We start from the raw sequence: 5672 nt of genomic DNA, 5'->3' as shown, positions 1-5672 counted from the left end.
CCCAAAGTGCTGGGATTATAGGCATGAGCCACTGCGCCCGGTTGAGCCTTGATATTCTTATCTGTTCATTGGGCTTAGAACCAGAGACTATCAAAGCTAGAAGAGACCTCAGATATGGATGTTCACATTTTTATCCTAAAAAAAGAGGTGAAAAGCCTCTGCAGGTCCAGAGAAGGGGTAGAACTTGCTCAAGATCACACAGCTTAGCAGTGCCAAAACCTTGCTCGAAACCCAGGTTCCTTGGCTACTCCAGGCATAGCGGTCCTTGGTGTATCTCACAGGGATCTGAAGGCGGGAGAGAGGAAAGTGGTGTGAAAGTGAAGGACCCCACGCAGAGGGAGACCTTCCTTGTCTGGGCTGTGCTGCTCATGAGGTCCTGGGCTCCAGGCCTGGGGCGGTCAGCCTCCGGAGTCTCCTTACCTGCCCTGCTTGCCTCACAGGGCCCTTGAGAGGCAACACCGGTCAAGCTGTTCTACCAGCCAGGTGTGCTCTCTCCCGACTCTGTCTCCCCAAATCCCCACTTGTGCCCTTTCTCCCAGGAGCCTGAGGATGCTGCTGAGCTCAGCCAGTCACACCAGCCTCAATCAGCATCAACAACAGCCACTTCTCCATTTGCTTTCTGAATTATTTAGCCCTCCTCTCTCCAGCCCACCCCCAGACCTTTTACCACGTGAAACCTTTAAAAAGGCCCAAGCCTTGGCTTGGGAAACAACATTTCCTTACTGTCCCTGCCATAACCTTTTGGAGAGGGCACATCTCTATGTAGATTGGTTTTCCCCTTCACCGTGCCTCATGGTAATTGACAGTGTCTGGGTCTTAATGAGGGAGCAGGCCCAGCCAGGACGAGGCAGAGGCCCTGCCCTTTGCTAGTCCCTGGTTGGAGGTCCTGGCTATGGGTTCTCCCATCCATTCTTGCTGAGCACTTGCCGAATATTTAATATCTTTCATCCAGCAAGCCAGCGGCAGCCCTGGGGCTGGAAGCCTCCAGAGGTCATTTTGTCCCTTCCCCGGCTTTCAGGCTGTGCATCTCATCCGAGGTAGACAGATGGTGGCCTCTTCCCTGAGGCTGAGGCTTTCCCGCCCTCACCCCTAGCCCCAGCTCATTTAAGACCTGGAGAGACTTCTGTGTTGACTACCTGGAAGCTGCTGATTGTTGTAAATGCCCCAGAGGAACAGCCCAGGGGGAGAGTGGGGGAGCTCTTATGGGGTAGGGATGGGGAAGTCAGGGGCGGAAAAGTCCTTGGGAGCCAGGACCAGAGGATGAAACGTTCTGCCGTGTGGGGCTCAGGAGAGTCCAGCTGAGACTGAGGAAGTCCTGCCTGTTTTGTTTCATTTGTTTGTTTGTTTTTGAGACAGAGTCTCACTCTGTCACCCAGGCTGGAGTGCAGAGGCACCATCTCAGCTCACTGCAACCTCCGCCTCCCGGCTTCAAGCAATTCTCCTGCCTCAACCTCCTGAGTAGCTGGGATTACAGGCATGTGCCGCCACGCCCGGCTAATTTTTGTATTTTTAGTAGAGACTGGGTTTCACCAAGTTGGCCAGGCTGGTCTTGATCTCCTGACCTCAAGTGATCCTCCCTCCTCGGCCTCCCAGCGTGCTAGAATTACAGATGTGAGCAGCCGCACCCGGCCCTGCCTGCTTCTTTGTGTCTCATTTGCATTCATCTGTCTGTCTGCAGGTCCTGGAGTCTGAACCAGCCGACAGTCCTGCCCTCCTCACCACTCCCCGCCTGCCCTCTGGGCCCCGCTTGCAGAAAGCTACAATCTGGCTCCATAGAGCCCGCAGAAGGAAGCACCCCTTGCCCCTCCCAGTGCCCAGCCCTCTGGCCCACCACAGTCTTGGTTTCCTGCCTGCAGTTCCCTAGCGCTCTTTTCCTAAATGGCAATGGCCAACTCAGCTGGCATCACAGAGCATGCCTAATGTGGCTGGCACCCACCTGGCCTCACCCTTCCTTTCCCATCCTCAGAGCTGGAAGTGACCCTACAAAGTTGGCAGACACCCCACACCCCAATCCCCTTTCACTCTCACCGCTCTCAGCTTGTTTTTTTGTATTTTATTTTTTCTTCTTTTTTTGGAGATGAAGTTTTGCTCTTGTCCCCCCAGGCTGGAGTGCAATGGCACCATCTCAGCTTGTTGTGACCTCCACCTCCCGGGTTCAAGTGATTCTCCTGCCTCAGCCTCCCAAGTAGCTGCGATTACAGGCTCATGCCACCACGCCCGGCTAATTTTTGTATTTTTAGTAGAGACGGGGTTTCACCATGTTGGCCAGGCCGGTCTCAAACTCCTGACCTCAACTGAACCACCCACCTCAGATCACTTGAGGTCAGGAGTGTGAGACCAGCCTCCCTAAGTGCTGGGATTACAGGTGTGAGCCACCACCTCCAGCTGACAAAGTTTAAATCTGCGCCCTTCTGACACCTCCTCTGTCTGGTGAATTTGGACCTTCCTTCAAACTTTAGTGCAGAGGCCAGTCTTTTGGAATCCCCCACGTTCTCCAGCCTCTCAGAGCAGGACACGATAGCCTGTCCAACACCTCCTCTCCCTGACCCTGCATCGTATCCTGGTCCTTTGAAACACTTCCCAGGTGTGTGAATTTACTGGTATTTCTGTCTACGTGTTAGTCTGTTATCTCCAGGCAGGGCAGGAAAGTGTCTTCAGTGCTCATGGCCTTATTTCCTGTACCTGGTCTGGAATCCAGTAGTCGTAGCAAGTAATAGGAGCTCAGTAAATATTTGTTGAATAAACAAATAATTCTGTGAGGCTTGGAGGAAGGGTGGGCAGTGTCTCCAATGGACTGTGACAATGACCTTAGTAAAAGTCTGGGACTGGAGTCCAGAAACCTTGTGTGGCCCCCTCTGCATCCCTGTAGTCACAGGGTTGGGTGCTTGATGAGCCTGCCTGGCAAGTCAGGCCAGGTGCCTGGCGTGATGGGACAGTGCCATCTAGCTGCAGCTGGGGCCAGAGCAGCAACAGGGCCCGCGAGTTGGCATGGTCAAAGCGATGTCACACAGGGAGTCCCTGGGCACTGCTAATTCCTTAGCAAGCAAGCAGCTAAGGGGCCGACACAACCTCAGCTTAATTGTTCTTCAGCTTGGGGCCTAGGCTGCTATAGGGGAGCCCAGGGTCAGGCTTGAGATGCCCTCAAAGGAGCCCCAGGTGGATACTGGACTTCTCAAAAGAACCTGGAAATGGGACCACGTGTGATCAGGCTACTTACAGAGGTAGTGTCCAGGTCACTGGGTGTTGTCCTATTGTACGCTTGATGGCCCCACCATACAGGGGAAGGAACAATTGTGTGTGTCCCCAGGACTGTTGAGGGTGCTGGGAGCCAGGCACCTGATCACATCCTCACTCTAGACCTGATCTGTCCAGGGGGCAGGGACAGGGTCTGCACCATCTTGTCTTCCTCACAGCCTGGCACAGGCCCGGCAAGGCCTTGCTCTGCAGCTCTGCCTGGCAGAAGCTGGTCAGTGTGAGAAAAGCCTTCTAGCAGTTGGAGCTCCCTGGGCACCAAAAGGGCTGCTTGGTGAGAGGATGAGTCCATCACGGTCAGTGCTCAGGCCGAGGCGGCCTTAGCTGCTTCCACCACTAAGCTGGAAGTGCTGTGTTGGGCTGGACTAGACGCCTTCTAATATTCCTTAACTTGACAATTGCATAAAATGTAAACTGCTCAATGCATAGCCCTCCCCTAGCACTTTAACACTGTTCACTGCAAATCTGTGTCACAAGCTAGATCCTCGAGAAGCAAACTCAGAGCATGCAGGACATCTGTTAGGGAGTTCTCTTGGGATGATCCCTTGTGGAAGAGCGGGGACAATGGCAGTGAGAATGGACAGAGGGAGACGTCGAGCTGCACTGGAGTCTGAACAACAGCCCCAGTTGACCCTGCAGGGAGCTCAGAGCTGGAATAACCGTCAGAGTTGTGTCAAACTGGGGAGAGCAGGCTGGGTGTTCATAGCTCGCATGGATCTGACATTGGGTGCAGGCTGGCCTGGGCAGGTGGTGTGATCTGAGGCAGTCCTGGAAGCGGCTGGCAGCGCTCCCCAAGGGTGGGAGAGCGGTGAGAGTGAAAGGGGATTGGGGTGTGGGGTGTCTGCCAACTCTGTAGGGTCACTTCCAGCTCTGAGGATGGGAAAGGAATGAGGATGCCCTGAGCTAGCGGGGGCTCAGACCCCTGACTCATGGAGCCAATCAATTCTATAAAGATCAAAATGCAAAACTAACAACAAATGTTGTTTAGACCTATGTGGCAAAATTTTTAAAAAGCAAGAGAATGATAAACACAAATTTAAATGGCAATTACCTCTTCCACAGGGAGGCAGAGGGGTGGATGAAAAGGCACATACAAATAGGAAGATGCAAGTTGTTAAGTGATTTCTAGTTCTGGTGAGTAATGGGCTCTTGGGTGTTGGGCATATTTTGTTTTACAACTAACATTTAAAAATATGTTTTGTGAGCTGGGAGTGGTGGCTCACGCCTGGAATCCCAGCACTTTGGGAGGCTGAGGCGGGCAGATCATGAGGCCAGGGATTCGAGACCAGGCTGACCAAGATGGTGAAACCTTGTCTCCACTTAAAAATACAAAAATTAGCTTCTTCTCCGATAAAACACCAAATGGCGGATGACGCCGGTGCAGCGAGGGAGGGCGGCGCCTGGAGGCCCCGAGGGCCCTGGGATGGGGAACCGCGGTGGCTTCCGCGGAGGTTTCGGCAGTGGTATCCGGGGCTGGGGTCGCGGCCGTGGACGTGGCCGGGGCCGAGGCCGCGGAGCTCGCGGAGGCAAAGCCAAGGATAAGGAGTGGATGCCTGTCACCAAGTTGGGCCGCCTGGTCAAAGACATGAAGATTAAATCTCTGGAGGAGATCTATCTCTTCTCTCTGCCCATCAAGGAATCTGAGATCATTGATTTTTTCCTGGGGGCCTCTCTCAAGGATGAGGTTTTGAAGATTATGCCGGTGCAGAAGCAGACCCGTGCAGGCCAGCGCACCAGGTTGAAGGCGTTTGTTGCTATTGGGGACTACAATGGTCACGTCGGTCTGGGTGTTAAGTGTTCCAAGGAGGTGGCCACTGGCCAAGCTCTCCATTGTCCCCGTGCGCAGAGGCTACTAGGGGAACAAGATCGGCAAGCCCCATACCGTCCCTTGCAAGGTGACAGCCCGCTGTGGCTCTGTGCTGGTGTGCCTCATCCCTGCGCCCAAGGGCACTGGCATTGTCTCAGCACCTGTGCCCAAGAAGCTGCTTATGATGGCTGGTAGCGATGACTGCTACACCTCAGCTAGGGACTGCACTGCCACCTTGGGCAACTTCGTCAAGGCCACTTTGATGCCATCTCTAAGACTTAACAGCTACCTGACCCCCGATCTGTGGAAGGAGACTGTATTCACCAAGTCTCCCTATCAGGAATTCACGGACCACCTCGTCAAGACCCACACCAGAGTCTCTGTGCAGAGGACCCAAGCTCCAGCTGTGGCTACAACATAGGGTTTTTATACAAGAAAAATAAAGTCAATTAACATTGCAAAAAAAAAATTAGCTGGGCATAGTGGTGCGCACCTGTAATCCCAGCTGCTTGGGAGCCTGAGGCAGGAGAATTGCTTGAACCCGGTTGCAGTGAGCTGAGAGCACACCATTGCGCTCCAGCCTGGGCAACAGGGAGAGACTCAATCTCAAAAA

General features: G+C 53.7%; 1 pseudogene across 1 annotated transcript; it reads left to right on the top strand.

Annotated features, from left to right (window-relative positions):
* The first annotated feature begins 4614 nt into the window (after positions 1 to 4614).
* LOC108301206 lies at positions 4615 to 5516 on the top strand (annotated as a pseudogene). Its single transcript, XR_001823771.2, has one exon. The product of XR_001823771.2 is annotated as a 40S ribosomal protein S2-like (transcript).
* Positions 5517 to 5672: the final 156 nt, after the last annotated feature.

This window comes from Cebus imitator, unplaced genomic scaffold (assembly GCF_001604975.1).
Source record: "Cebus imitator isolate Cc_AM_T3 unplaced genomic scaffold, Cebus_imitator-1.0 Scaffold32, whole genome shotgun sequence".
Lineage (NCBI taxonomy): Eukaryota > Metazoa > Chordata > Mammalia > Primates > Cebidae > Cebus > Cebus imitator.
The sequence above is the reverse complement of the archived record's forward strand: the minus strand, read 5'-3'. Positions and strand labels throughout refer to the sequence as shown.